The sequence below is a fragment of the Hemiscyllium ocellatum genome, unplaced genomic scaffold, assembly GCF_020745735.1.
Source record: "Hemiscyllium ocellatum isolate sHemOce1 unplaced genomic scaffold, sHemOce1.pat.X.cur. scaffold_1181_pat_ctg1, whole genome shotgun sequence".
Taxonomy (NCBI): domain Eukaryota; kingdom Metazoa; phylum Chordata; class Chondrichthyes; order Orectolobiformes; family Hemiscylliidae; genus Hemiscyllium; species Hemiscyllium ocellatum.
The window spans coordinates 68,409-83,022 of NW_026867696.1; the positions used below are offsets into that span (position 1 = coordinate 68,409).

Sequence of the window (14,614 nt, forward strand, 5' to 3'; positions counted from 1 at the left end):
TATCACCCAGATGCCCACACCCTCATTCCTGCATTTGATTGCACCGCGATCACTGAAAGAGAAGGCTAGTCCAAATGAATGCCCTTCAAGGTGGTCCAGCCATCAACATCCTGTAGAGCGGCACCACCATCTTCGCAGCTCATCTGGTCATATTTATCATCACCATCGACATGTGTGGGTGAGCCATCGGAACGCAAAAGGAGCATCTTCTGGGACAAATCTATATCACTAAGGGACCTCATAAGTTTAACAATTAAACACCTAACAAGAGCAATACTGACAAACAGAGGAAAAGTATTCTACCATACATGGCTAAATTGATAAGCCAATTGTACCATGAGCCCAATCTGCAGTTTCCCCAACTGGTCTCTTCAGTCATTCTGTCAAGGAATACCTAGATCTCTTCTTGTATCTTAGTAATATTGCCAGTGAGATCAGGAATGCCCATAGTGCATTTATCTTGGACAATGGTGCAGACCTCACCCTCCCGGGCGAGTATATAGTCTAAGGCATACCGATTCTGCATAGAGTAAAGACACAGGTCTGATAATCCCACTTTACTCTGTTCCAGAGCCTCTTTAGTCTTATTTTCTCGAATGGTCAGGCCACAAAAGAGGGAATTGCGGTTCTTTTGACTTGTCACCCCTGCCGAACCTTCCAACCTCAAGGTATTCTGGATTCTGCATCCTATTGGGTGTCCTGTATTGTCACCCAGTCTGTTCCAGATCCATGTGCCACATAAGGCCTGCTGTACCCCAGCTAGTGTTACACCAGCTGTTTGTATACACAGACCGGAGCTATTGGAAAGTGATATTTCTCTTCACAGGGTCGGCAGTAGCAAGTCTGACGAATAGAATGGAATCGGGGACTGGGGACAGGGCAAGTAAGTCATCTCCCGATAGAGAGGAGTAACATACTACTGCCTCTGGGGTGAAGAGCGTTCTGTGGGCCTGTATAAATCAGTTGTTTGTGGATTGTGGAGTTTCCCCTATCAGGCTTCTCTTTTCTCGAGTCGGCCCGTCCTGCAAAAAGGGATGGTATTCCTGGGCGCCCTTAAAATATTTACCATAATAACGGGGTTGATCATTTTTATCCTCACTAGGCTTGTGTCTGCAGGTAAAATTTTTAAAAATGGTAACAACATGGTAACTGCCACTGATTTCTACTGTCCAGATGGACCATCTGGTCTTTCTGATGTAAGAGTCCATTGCAATAATCAATCTTCATCACGTCCCACACGTCAAAGGCGTCTGTTCCGGTGCACTGGACGACATCTCCTCAGCATGGGTGGTGGATAATCTCTGATCATTCCTGGTCGCATCCATACTTAGTGGCTTTCCCCATCAGGATGTTGTACATGATCAGAAAGATGAAGTGATAGGCGATCCCCCACATGTCCCTCCTCTTAGTTCAAGTATCTGTAATAAGGTTAACATTAGAACAACAGCAAAATTCAAAAACCCAAATAGACATGGTCCACTCCTTTTGTTGGGATTCCAGTATTCTCTCCTCCTCTTTCCCCAATTTTGATTGGTGCGAGCAATCAAATTACAATGGTGCAGTTGGACCCAAGCCGAGAGCCCAGCGACTTTGACTGTCGTAGGGGTGGGAAGTAAAACCTGGAAGGGGCCATCCCAACGAGGTTGGAGACCTTTGCCAGTCCAGGTCTTGACGAGCACCAATGAACCAGGCTCTACCCGTGACAAGGCTGAAAGGGAGGGAACATCGCTGTTGGCCGCACGCTCCTGGGATTGAAAGGCACACGTGACACTAATTAGAGCAAGAATATTACCAACCATTGCTTCGGTCATGTAGTGGATGTGGACTGAGTAGGGAGCCGAATCATTCCAAGGAGTATGGACGGGGTGACCAGAGAGACTCTCTCCTGGAGACAGTCGTGTCCTGCCCGCAGACATGGATCGCATCTGAAATAAGGCCACAGGGATTAGCATAACCAGGAAAGGCCAGACTCAGCCTGCAATCTCCTTCCTGACCTCTCTGCCCCCACCCCACTCCAGCCTATCACCCTCACCTTGACCTCCTTCCACCTATCACATCTCCATCGCCCTCCCCCAAGTCCCTCCTCCCTACCTTTATCTTAGCCTGCCTGGCACACTCTCCTCATTCCTGATGAAGGGCTCTGGCCCGAAACGTCGAATTTCCTGTTCCTTGGATGCTGCCTAACCTGCTGTGCTTTAACCAGCTACACATTTTCAGCTCTGATCTCCAGCATCTGCAGACCTCACTTTTTACTCAGCCATTAATTTGGCAAGTTTCGTCTTGACTCTGGTTAAAACATTCACCGCCTGAGGATGATAAGCACCATGCAGTTGCCGACAAATACAAAGCTGGGAACAGAGTTTTCTGTTAATATTACCTACAAAGTGTGGTCCATTGTCCGAGCTAATGCACGCAGGTATACTGAAGCGGGGAATTATTTCCTTCAACAAAATCTTCACCACAGTCTCAGCAGTAGCGTTAGGAGGAGGGTAGGCTTCAGTCCACTTCGAAAAGACATCAACAATAAGCAAAACATATTTATAGCAACTCAACTCATTTCTACAACTCAATGAAGTCCAGTTGAAGTGTCTCCAAGGGACCCTCCAGCAAGGGAGTTCTCGTAGAGATACTTGAACTAAGAGGTGGGGGATCGCCTACCCACAGACCTGTTTGATCACGTACAACATCCTGATCAGGAAAGCCACTGACTGACTATCGATGTGATCTGGAACGATCTGAGATTATTCTGATGTCATCTGGTGCACCAGACCAGACGCTTTCAACGTGGAGTCGCTGTGGAGTGGGTGTTATCAGTGGTGGGTGCTGGTACGATGACAAGTTAAAAGGCTCCTGGATGGGCATCTGAATATGAAGAGTTCAGATGGGTCAGGGCCAAGTGAATGCAAATGCGACTGGAGTCATAGAGATGTACAGCACAGAAACAGACCCTTCGGTCCGACTCGTCCTTGCTGACAAGATAGCCAACCCAATTTAGTCCCAGCTGCCAGCACCCGGCCCATATAGGGGCCAAGTGATGGCAAACGTGACTAGATTAATTTAGGATATCTGGGCAGGTTGGGCCAAAGGGTCTGTTTCCGTGCTGTGTGACACTAACTGTCTTCAGTGAAAGCAGAAGTGTGGTTGTGAAGGCTGGACTTTCAGGGCATGTTTTGCCCTGACTGGGAGCAGAAGAGTTTGACTGAAGTGTATCGGTGTTAATGCCTTGATGTCTCATTTTGCTCCCACCTTCCTGGGGTCGTTAACCATTTTGTGTCTGATCCTTCCTCAAGAAGCTGCATTGCTTTTTCACCCTGAATTGACACTTTTTTTTTGCTTCCCAAAATCAGACCTGCTCACTCTCCGCAGGATCCCAGTGTTGTGAAAGATATTAACTTTCAGGTGGAGGTATCCAAAATTCAGAGAGATGTCAGTCTTGACATTTTTGCTTTTCTGCCCCTGTAAGATCCTGAATCAGCACTTTCAGGGGAATTAGTTAGAGCAGAGTGAGAACAGAGGGGAAGGGAGAGTGGGATAGTGCTTTCAATTTTGTGGAACAGCAAAAGAATATTCCACAGAAAGTAGAGTTGCTTGTTCTGAATTTCTACCCTGCACTGATAGTGATGACTTTTGTAATCTCTTTTTGCAGAGTATTTGAAAATCTGAAGACTGAAGCTTCAAAATCAATGGATGAAGGACTTATGTCTGAAACATTGACTCTCCTGCTCCTCGGATGCTGCCTGACCTGCTGTTTTGCCAGCGCCACATTTTTTGACTGACTCTCCAGCGTCTGCAGTCCTCACTTTGATGTCAATGTCTGACAGTCACTCAATCCATCGGGACAAAACAATTTTTGACTGTGATTTCTGTGAGAGGGATCAACACCTTTTGGTTCCTGTTTGAGGACGTTTTCAGCATCAGTGGGACTGGACGAGAGACCCCACTGTTAGAGCTCACTGTGTGTGGAGCCTGAAACAGTTATACGGCCTGGAAAGGGGATTTCACGGCAGGGAGGGGCTCTACACATGTTTGTGTGCAGCTGAAGCTGTGGCCATGGAGAAACGTGAGGAATCCCGCCCTGTGGAGAAACGATGGAAGTGTGGGGACTGTGGGAAAGGCTTCCGTTCCCCGTCTGCCCTGGAGACTCATCGGCGCAGTCACACCGGGGAGAGGCCATTCCCCTGCTCCGACTGCGGGAAGGCCTTCAGAGATTACTCCCATCTGCTGGCCCACCAGCGGGGCCACACGGGGGAGAGGCCCTTCAGCTGCCCCGAGTGCGGGAAGGCCTTCATATTTTTCTCTGTCCTGTTGGTCCACCGGCGGGTCCACACGGGAGACAGGCCGTTCAGCTGCCCTGAGTGTGGGAAGGCCTTCAGCAATTCCTACAACCTGCAGAGCCACCGGCGTGTCCACACGGGGGAGAGGCCCTTCAGCTGCCCCGAGTGCAAGAAGGCCTTTACCGACCTCTCCGCCCTGGGGAGACACCAGCGTGTCCACACAGGGGAGAGGCCCTTCAGCTGCTCCGAGTGTGGGAAGGCCTTTACCCACGTCTCTGCCCTGCGGAGCCACCAGCGTGTCCACACCGGGAAGAGGCCCTTTAGCTGCCCCGAATGTGGGAAGACCTTTACTGACATCTCCTCCCTGATGAGGCACCAACGGATCCACACGGGGGAGAGGCCCTTCAGCTGCCCCGAGTGCGGGAAGGCCTTCAGCTATTCCTCCTCCCTGCTGACCCATCAGCGGGTCCACACCGGGGAGAGACCGTACACCTGCCCTCAGTGCGGGAAGGGCTTCACCAGCTCCTCCAACCTCCAGACCCACCAGCGGATCCACACGGGGGAGAGGCCCTTCAGCTGCCCTGAGTGTGGGAAGGCCTTTCGCGATTCCTCCACCCTGCTGACCCACCAGCGGATCCACACGGGGGAGAGGCCCTTCAGCTGCCCTGAATGCGGGAAGGGCTTCAACTGCTCCCCCCACCTGCGGAGCCACCAGCGGATCCACACAGGGGAGAGGCCCTTCAGCTGCCCTGAGTGTGGGAAGGCCTTTACCCACGTCTCTGCCTTGCGGAGCCACCAGCGGGTCCACACCGGGGAGAGGCCCTTCACCTGCCCTGAGTGCGGGAAGGCCTTCAGCTATTCCTCCACCCTGCTGATCCACCAGCGGATCCACACAGGGGAGAGACCGTACACCTGCTCTCAGTGCGGGAAGGCCTTCAGCAGTTCCTCCACACTGCTGATCCACCAGCGTGTCCACACCAGGGAGAGACCGTACACCTGCTCTCAGTGCGGGAAGGCCTTCAGCACATCCTCCCACCTGCGGAGCCACCAGCGGATCCACACCGGGGAGAGGCCGTACACCTGCTCTCAGTGCGGGAAGGGCTTCACCTATTCATCCAACCTGCGGAGCCACCAGCGAGTTCACGTGCCATCGCAGGGGGATTGAAGGAGTGACGGCCGAGTGCCATTATCGATTGGACAATCAACCCGGTTCCGGGGACTCCCGGGTTTGAATCCCGCCACGACAGATGGCAGAATTGGTATTCAGTCAGAAATGTGGAGTTCGGAATCTAACGATGAGACTGTTTCAGGGAGGGGGTGGTGCAGGGGAGAAAGCCATCATCTGATTCACTCTCTCCCTCGTTAGGGAAGGGAACCGCCATTGTGGGAAAGGATACGCTCAGTCGTTCCTGCTGCATCCTTTACCCGGTCTGGCCTACACGTGACTCCAGACCCACAGCAGTCTGGTTGACTCTACACTGCCCTCCCTCCACTGGCAAAGGAGCGGGGAGAAACTTACTTGGAGACAGAGTATGGGTTGAAATTGCTGAGTGAGGCAATACTTCCTCCAGGTTACGGCTGTACTAAGGATCCAGTTACAAAGGGACAACTTAGTGCTGACCAATAGTAAAGACAGTGAGGTGGGGGGGGGGGGTGAGGAAACAGGGGAGGTGTGGTGTGTGCACTTTCACCTTGAGCTGTTCAAAAAGCAACTACTTTTTCTCTGCCTTTTTGCTGGGGGGATCTGAAGCTGTAACAAAGTTGGGTTGCAATAAAGGTTACCTGAACTTACCACCGGGCTCAGACTCTCATTGAAAGCTTTGAGCTCCAAGAGGTTTTTGTTTTAAAGCTGTTCATTTCTTTCAGCCTCCTGCACTAAGTTTAGAACATAGAACAATCCAGCTCAGAACAGGCCTTTCGGCCCTCGATGTTGTGCCAACCTGTGAACTATTCTCAGCTCGTTCCCCTACACTATCCCAAAATCATCCATGCGCTTATCTAAGGATTGTTTAAATCTCTCTAATGTGGCTGAGTTGACTACCTTAGCAGGTAGGGCATTCCACTCCCTTACCACTCTCTGTGTAAAGAACTTGCCTCTGACATCTGTCTTAAAGCTATCACCCCTCAGTTTGTAGTTATGCCCTCTCTTGAATAAGGGGACAACATTTGCAATCCTCCAGTCCTCAGATACTAAATCCGTTGACAATGACGACTCAAATATCAAAGCCAAAGGCTCTGCTATCTCCTCCCTAGCTTCCCAGAGAATCCTCGGATAAATCCCATCCAGCCCAGGGGACTTGTCTACTTTCACTCCTTCTCGAATCGATAACACCTGTGTGTAACTAACCTTGATACTTTTGAGTCTAATATCTCGTACCTCATTCTTTTCCTGAGTGAACACTGATGAGAAATGTTCATTTAGCACCTCTCCGATCTCTACAGTGTCCACACTCAACTTCCCACTTCTGTCTTTGACTGGCCCTATTCCTGCCCTAATCATCCTTTTATTCCTCACATGCCAATGGGAAGCTTTAGGGTTCTCCTTTATTCGATTTGCTAAAGACTGCTCGTGTCCTCTCTTTGCTCTTCTTAACTCTCTCTTTCAATCCTTCCTCGGTGATCTGAAATTCTCTATCATCTCATCTGTACCATCTTGCCTCATCAACACATAAGCCTCATGGAACAGCATCATAAAACACAGAACTTATATCAAAAGATCAGTGTCATGCAATTAATAGAATATATTGAACAAACTGAGATAGTCTTCATCTCTTAGAATGCGTGCGGGCTTTGGTTCATTAATATGTAACAATGTTCTTGAGATGACATAAGGTTTTATAAAAAAAGACATCTCCGCTCAGACAATGCATTAAAGGTGTGAGATTTGAACCTGTCAGTATTCCAATCTTGAATCAGACTGGTTCTGTTTCCAAAGTCGGAATTTGTAAAATATTAGATGCATTGACTGCCTGCAGATTGTGTGCTTTTTGAACAAAATTGAATGTATCTGCAAATATAATTCTGCCAATACAATTTCACCCCAAAGAGTGTGTGTGTGTGTGTGCATGAGAGAGTGAGAGTGTGTGCATGTGAGTTTGTGTGTGAGTGTGCACAGAAGTGTGCGTGTGCATGCTTGGGAAAGGGAAGTGTGATGGAGTATGAGGCTGCGAGTGTGAGAGAGTGTTGAGGGGTGTGTGTGTGTGTGTCTATCTGAGAGATAGAGTATGTGTGTGAGAGAGAGCCTTAATCAAAGCAAGGGGTTGCATTTTTGTTAAAACAAGGACTTGTACAGATAATGATCGGGCCATGAATCGTATTAGAGAACAGACAGACATGGGGGAGGTGGGGGGTCGTGGTTTTCAGATAATGATCGGGCCATGAGTTGTGTTAGAGAACAGACAGACATGGGGGAGATGGGGGGTCGTGGTGTTCAGGTACATAGTTCTGTGGAAGTTGCATCACTGCTCGACAGGGTGGTTAAGGCAGCATTTCGCAACATTCCCTTCATTGTTCACACCATTGAGTATAGGGATTGGGACATCATGTTGAGGTTGTACAGGATGTTGGTGAGGTCACTTTCAGAGTACTGAGTACAGTTCTGGTGGCCCTGTAATAGGAGAATACTATTAGAGAGGGTTTAATAAAGATTTACCAGGATGTTGTAAGGATTGGAGGGTTTGAGTTATAAGGAGACTTTATTCACTGGAGCACAGGAAGTTGGGGGGTGACCTCATTGAGATTGATAAATTCATGAGGAGTGGAGGTAAGTGAATAGAAAATGGCTCTTGTTTAGCGTAGGGGAACTCAAAACTCGGGGGACTTTTTTTTAATATGAGGAGAGAGATTTAAAAGGAACCGGAGGGGCAACATTTTGAAAGAGGGTGATTTGCATGTGGAATGAACTTGCTGAGGATGTGGTAGATGCAGATACAATTACAACATTGAAACAGCATTTAGATGGGTACATGAATAGAAAGGTGTAGAGGGATATGGGCCAAATGCAGGCAAGTGGGACTAGATTAGTTTGCAATCCTGGTCGGCATGGACGAATTGGACCGAAGTGTCTGTTTCTGTGCTGTATACCTCTATTGAAACCAGTAGAATTCTGAAAGGGGCTTGACAGGATAGATGCAGATAAAATGCCCCTTTGAGGGGAGGGTCACAGAATCCTGACAATGTGGAAGCAGGCCATTCAGCCCATCTATTTCACTCTGGCCTCTGAACAGTATCCCACCTATATCCAACCCCTGACTCCGTATTTTCCATGGCCAATCCACCCTAACCTGTACATCCCTGGTCACTATGGGTAACTTAGCACGGCCAATTCTCCCTAACCTACACTCTAATCTATAAATTACCTTCTCAAGAATGTAATTTAAGTGCAGAGCTTTTCTAAGAAAAATGTCAGTCTGACTCAACATTGGGACACAGACAGAATTCACACCGATTGTCTCTACTTATAAATAGGGCAACGTCTCTTCGAAATGTAGATTCATTTAGATATAACTGCGTCACTTTACATATTAAGACATCCCTTTGAATGTGCCACATCCCTTTGAAATGTAATCTCGTCCATTTACATCTCTGTATTTGCGGAAATACCTGTTAAAATGTCCACGTCCCTTTAAAATGCAGATTGCCCCCTTTAGATATGAGGCCGTTCCGTTAGATGTCGGAATATCTGTTTAAATGGAGCCGTGAGCTTTCCCAATGTAGACAGGGCTCCTCGAAACGTGGCAGTGTCCCCCCTGCAGCTGCAGAGCGAGACAGGAGAGTTTGTTTTTGTGAATGAGCAGTTGTAGCGCGAGGTGGCTGTTGCTTGGTGACGGTGAGGCTCCCCCGGCCCCGCCCATCCCCCCGTGCAGACGTCACGCGGGGGTGAAGGCGGTTGGGAGGAGAAGTCGCTCGAGCGGGGAAGCGGCGGCCGTTAGGAAAATGGCGCCGTGCGGCCCGGGGCAGACCCCCGTCACTGGTCACCGCCGCCTTCCTGGTGCAGCTGCTGTGTCACGGCCACACCGGCCGGCTGTACAGCAGGCAGGAGCCGGTGACCATTCTGGAGGCGGATGGGGTTAAGGGCCTGTTTGGGAACTGGTCGGCCGCCTGGGTGGTGGAGTTCTACTGGTCGTGGGGCGGCCCCTGTGTTAACTATGGGGCCACCTGGAAGGTACTGGGCCCGGGAGGTGAAAGGTGAGGCAGGTTGTGGGGGGGACGGAGGGGAAGGAATGTGGGGCCTGTCCTGTCATAGTCACATTTTACACTCACTTTCCATCTGCTTTTACTGGCGCTTGTGCTGTTTACCCCTCACTGTTTTAGTCCTTGTGCTGTTTACCCCTCACTGTTACTTGTGCAATTGCTGAGGGTAGTGTGTAAATACTAGTGAAGGATACTATGCACCAGCATGTATATGTTCCTCAGTCATTGAAGGGGCAGGACCTGTTGAGAACGGTTAGTAAAGCAGGTTGTGCACTAAGTCTTGTTAACATGGATATGTTCATTGGAAAAGTTGACTTTTTATTATTTAGAGTCGTAGAGATTTTCAGCACGGAAACAGATCCCCTCAGTCCAACCTGTCCACGCCAACCAGATATCCTACATTAATCTAGTCCCCATTGCCAGCACTATATCCCTCTACACCATTCCTATTCATATACCCATCCAGATACTTTTTAAAGGCTGTAATTATACCGGCCTCCACCACTTCCTCTGGCAGCTCATTCCATACACACACCACCCTCTGCATGGAAACATTGCCCTTCAGGTATCTTTTATATCTTTGTGGCCTCACCCTAAACCTATGTCCTCTAGTTGTGAAGGTCACCCCAACACTGAGGAAAAGTCTTAAAAATATTGATTGCTTTTGCATTTGTTTGGCTGCTCAAATATCGAGCCACATGGGGGAAAAAATATCGCTCTGCCATTTTTGATCTCCAATAGACATTTGGAAACTGAAAATCTGTCAATAACACCAGCATTGCTACAGAGCATATTGTGTACACTCCTCGGTGTCAACAAGCAGGGCACATGTTTGCCAGTGTCACCAAAACATTGGGCGTGTTCCTCGCTGTCAGCAGAAAAGGGGCGAAACCTACTTTTGATGGACAAAAAGGCTCACTGGAGGACCAGAAGGAGACTTGTCCTCCTGCCATTCGGAGCTCCCCTATTGGTGAATGCGGAAGTTGGGCCATGAGGTTCTGAAGTTCCTGCCCCTCCCCTCTCTCAATGAAGATTGAGCTTCACTCAGACTGCAGCTTCCTTCCTCTGTCCAACATCTGTGAGTACAGCACTCTCTTTTCTCACCCCCTTTTCCATTAACGTTTCATTCTGGGGTTCAATTGTTGACTTGGTGCAACTGAAAGGAATGGGAGTGAATCCAGTGAGGGGACAGACTCTGGAAAAAATAGTCCAAGCCTTTGTCTCAATTGACAAAATAGACAGGCAGGAGACTGGAAGAATGCAGCAAGCCAGGCAGTATCAGTAGGTGGAAGAGTTGAGGTATCTGGTGGAACCCTTGTTCAGGATTGGGGGTGGGTATAGGGAGAGCTGTGGAACAAGGGTGTGCTGGGGGCAGGGTGATGAAGCGAGGATAGGTGGAGACAGGTAGAAGGTACAATAGACAATAGGTGCAGGAGTCAGCTCTTCTGCCCTTTGAGCCAGCACCACCATTCATTATGATCGTGGCTGATCATCCTCAATCAGTATCCTGTTCCTGCATTATCCCCACAACCTGGTTGGTGAATGGGAGGAAGGAATCCAGTTGGAAGGGAAGAGTGGAAAGGGCTGGGAAGTGAGTTGGGGGATGGGATGGGAGATTATTTGAAATTGGAGAACTCAGTGTCGAGTCCTCCGGGCTGTGGACTGCTCAGACAAGATGAGGTTTTGTTCCTCCAATTTGTCAGAAGGGGAGTGGGAAGGGGCATTAAAATGGGTGGAGACTGGGAAGTCCGCAAAGCCTCTGCGGACCCGGCTGTGATGCTCGGCAAACCATTCCCCAAGTTTACGGTTGGTCTTCCTGACGTAGAGAAGACCATAACTGGCAAAGCACAGTGGGTCGAGCAGTAGGACAGTCGTAGTTTGAGGCACAAGCTCTTCATCAGGAATGATGCGTGGATGTTCAGAGGGGCATCAGCGTCCTTCTGTGCCAGTTGTCAGACAGGTGCAGCAGGCAATGAGCAAGGCAAGTGGCATATTAGCAAGAGGAATTAAGTTCAGAAGTGGGAATGTCTTCCAGCAGTTAGGAGGTCATAGAATATATTCAAGGCTGAGTTCACGTGATTTTTATGTGGATGCTTGTGGGGGAAGGCAAAGAAATGGTTGTAAGACCAGTATCCAGTTTTTAGACAGTTCCAGAGTCAGACAGCACAGAAACAGACCCTTCAGTACAACTAGTCAATGCTGACTATGTTCTCAAACTAAACCAGTCCCACCTGGCAGTGTTTTGGCCCATATCCCTCCAAACCTTTCCTATTCATGACGTTACTGTACCTGCATCCACCACATCCTCTAGACATTTAGTCCTCACGTGAACTACTGTGTAAAAAAAAATTGTGCCCTTCAAATCTTTTTAAAATCCTTCTCCTGTCACCGTCAAAATTTGCTCCCTAATCTTGAAACCCCAACCCTAGGGGGAAGGACACCCTTTGTTCACCTCATCTCTCCCCTCATGATTTTATAAACGTTGATAAGGTCACATCTCCACTTCCAATGCTCCAGTGAAAAAGTCCCAGCCCATCCACCTAGATGAAGGTAGAATCCTGTCCCTTAGGATTCCCTCCAACAACGTGCCCACCACTGATGTCAGGCACACTGATCTATAGTTCCCTGGCTTGTCCTTACCACCCTTCTTAAACAGTGGCACCACGTTAGCCAACCTCCAGTCTTCTGGCACCTCACCTGACATGCACAGTATGCTCTATGGAGATGCTGTTTTTGATGGATTTAAAATGTCCAAATGCCACAATTTCTCCCCCACTCACTTGACATAACCGTGCAGGTTCCTCGCTATTTGATGTTCATGTTACTTAGAACCCTCATGATCATATCAATCTCAATGAGGTCACCCCTCAACCTCCTGTGCTCCAGTGAAGACAGTCTCAGCTTCTCCTTATAACTCAAACTCTCCAGTCCTGGCAACATCCTGGTAAATCTTTACTGAACTCTCTGTAATAGTATTCTTCCTATTACAGGGCCACCAGAAGCCTTCTCAGTACTTTACAAGTGACTTCACCAACATCCTGTACACCTTCAACATGATGTCCCAACTCCTTTATTCAATGGTGTGAACAATTAAGGTAAGTGTGCTGAATGTTTAACATCAATCTACATTTGTCAATATATCATATCAGTTGCATGACACTGTGACCTTTTGCTCTTAACTCTGCGTCTTATGATCCTGCTCCGCAGCTACCCGATGAAGGAGCAGCACACCGAAAGCTAGTGCTTCCAAATAAATCTGTTGGACTATAACCCACTGTTGTGATTTTTCAACCTTGTCCCACCTAGTCCAACAGCAGCACCTCCACCTCCTTTCTAATGAACACAGCCCATACCTCCCAGTGCTGCCAGTAAACTGCCGATGAAATGATGCAGTGCCTGCACTCCTGAAAAGTTTATAATTTCTAACGAAACCAGCTACTCATTCACTGCTCCACCTGATACACGACTTTGGAAACTTAGTGCAGGAGGCTGCAAGAAATGAGCAGCTTTAAAACAAAAACCGCTTGGAGCTTTCAATGAGAGCCTGAGCCCAGCAGTATGTTCTGGTTACCTTTATTGTGGCCCAACATTGTTACAGCTGCAGATGCCCCCAGCAAAAGGGCAGAGAAAGAGTAGCTGTGTTTTAGACAGCTCAACAACAGGGGGAGGGGCAAGGGGCAGGGCAAGGCCAACGGCAGGCCCCCGCACTACGCCTGCGTTGCCTTGCACAGTTTACAAATATCCCTTCCCCTTCAGAGACTCCCCACAGTGTGGAAGCTGGCCACTCGACCCAAAGACTACACACCGATCCTCCAAAGGGTAACCCACCATGCAATTCCCCTACCCCTATTGCTCAACATTTACCCCTGACTAATGCACCTAACCTGCACATCCCTGGGCACTATGGGTATTTCAGTACTGTCAATCCACCTGAACCTGGACAACTCGTATATGCCAACCAGATATCCCAACCCAATCTAGTCCCACCTGCCAGCACAGGGCCCATATCCCCCCAGTTGCCTTTTAAATGTTGCAATTGTATCAGCCTCCACCACTTCCTCTGGCAGCTCATTCCATACACGTACCACCCTCTAAATGAGAAGGTTGCCCCTTAGATCTCTTTCATATCTTTCCTCTCTCACCCGAAAACCTATGCCCTGTAGTTCTGGACTCTCCCATCCCATAGAAAAGACTTTGTCTATCTATCCTATCCATGCCCCTCATGATTTTATAAACCTCTATTAGGTCACCCCTCAGCCTCTGACGCTCCAGGGAAAATAGCCGCAGCCTGTTCTGTCTCTCCCTATAGCTCAAATCCTCCAGTCTTGGCGACATCCTTGTAAATCTTTTTAGATTAGATTAGATTAGATTACTTAGTGTGGAAACAGGCCCTTCGGCCCAACAAGTCCACACCGACCTGCCAACGCATATATCACCCAGACCCATACTCCGGGAGTTTGCAAGGACTGCCACAAACACTACATAGGACAAACAGGAAGAAAGTTAGCCACCTGGATACACGAACACCAGCTAGCCACAAAAAGACACGACCTTCTATCCCTCGTAGCCCAACATACGGATGAAAAAAAAACACCACTTCGACTGGGACATCTATCCTGGGACAGGCTAAGCAACGACATGCCAGAGAATTCCTAGAGGCCTGGCACTCCAATCACAACACCATAAACAAACACATAGATCTAGATACCATCTATCAACCCCTCAGAAAATGAACAGGAAATGACATCACCACAAACCCCAGGAACCCTATCCAGGCCAAACATATAAATCGAAAGCAGGAGACAACAGCGTCGCTTCATTTGGAGGTCGCCACTGATGACGTTCCCGAGCCAGGTAATGAAACGTCTGGATATCAAACCTACAGCTCAGCGAGCAAACCTACACCCTAATCCTCAACCTGAGCTACAAACCTTGCAAAGTAGAATGTATTTGCAAACATCATGCTGCAAATACAAACCCACCCCCATGGATGATCTATCTCGTGTGTGCATGAGATAGAGAAACAGTCTATTTCCGTGCTGTTTATCTCTATTTGATAACCGTTGCTTTATTTCTGTTGGTGTAAATGTTGTTGTAATTCATAGCTGGATCCTCATAGGTGTAAGGGTGACAGAATTCCTCAAGTA

General features: G+C 48.6%; 2 long non-coding RNA genes and 1 pseudogene across 2 annotated transcripts; 2 read left to right on the forward strand and 1 right to left on the reverse strand.

Annotated features, from left to right (window-relative positions):
• Positions 1-14,614, forward strand: part of LOC132809410 (zinc finger protein 850-like) — a 63,222-nt pseudogene that overhangs the window by 9,421 nt on the left and 39,187 nt on the right.
• On the reverse strand, positions 15-8,965 carry LOC132809414 (uncharacterized). The gene is made up of 3 exons (XR_009642305.1): positions 8,877-8,965; positions 1,797-1,925; positions 15-1,418 (listed from the first exon to the last, which is right to left on the reverse strand). It is a non-coding gene; the product is annotated as an uncharacterized LOC132809414 (long non-coding RNA).
• On the forward strand, positions 9,286-12,987 carry LOC132809411 (uncharacterized). The gene is made up of 3 exons (XR_009642302.1): positions 9,286-9,461; positions 12,458-12,562; positions 12,675-12,987. It is a non-coding gene; the product is annotated as an uncharacterized LOC132809411 (long non-coding RNA).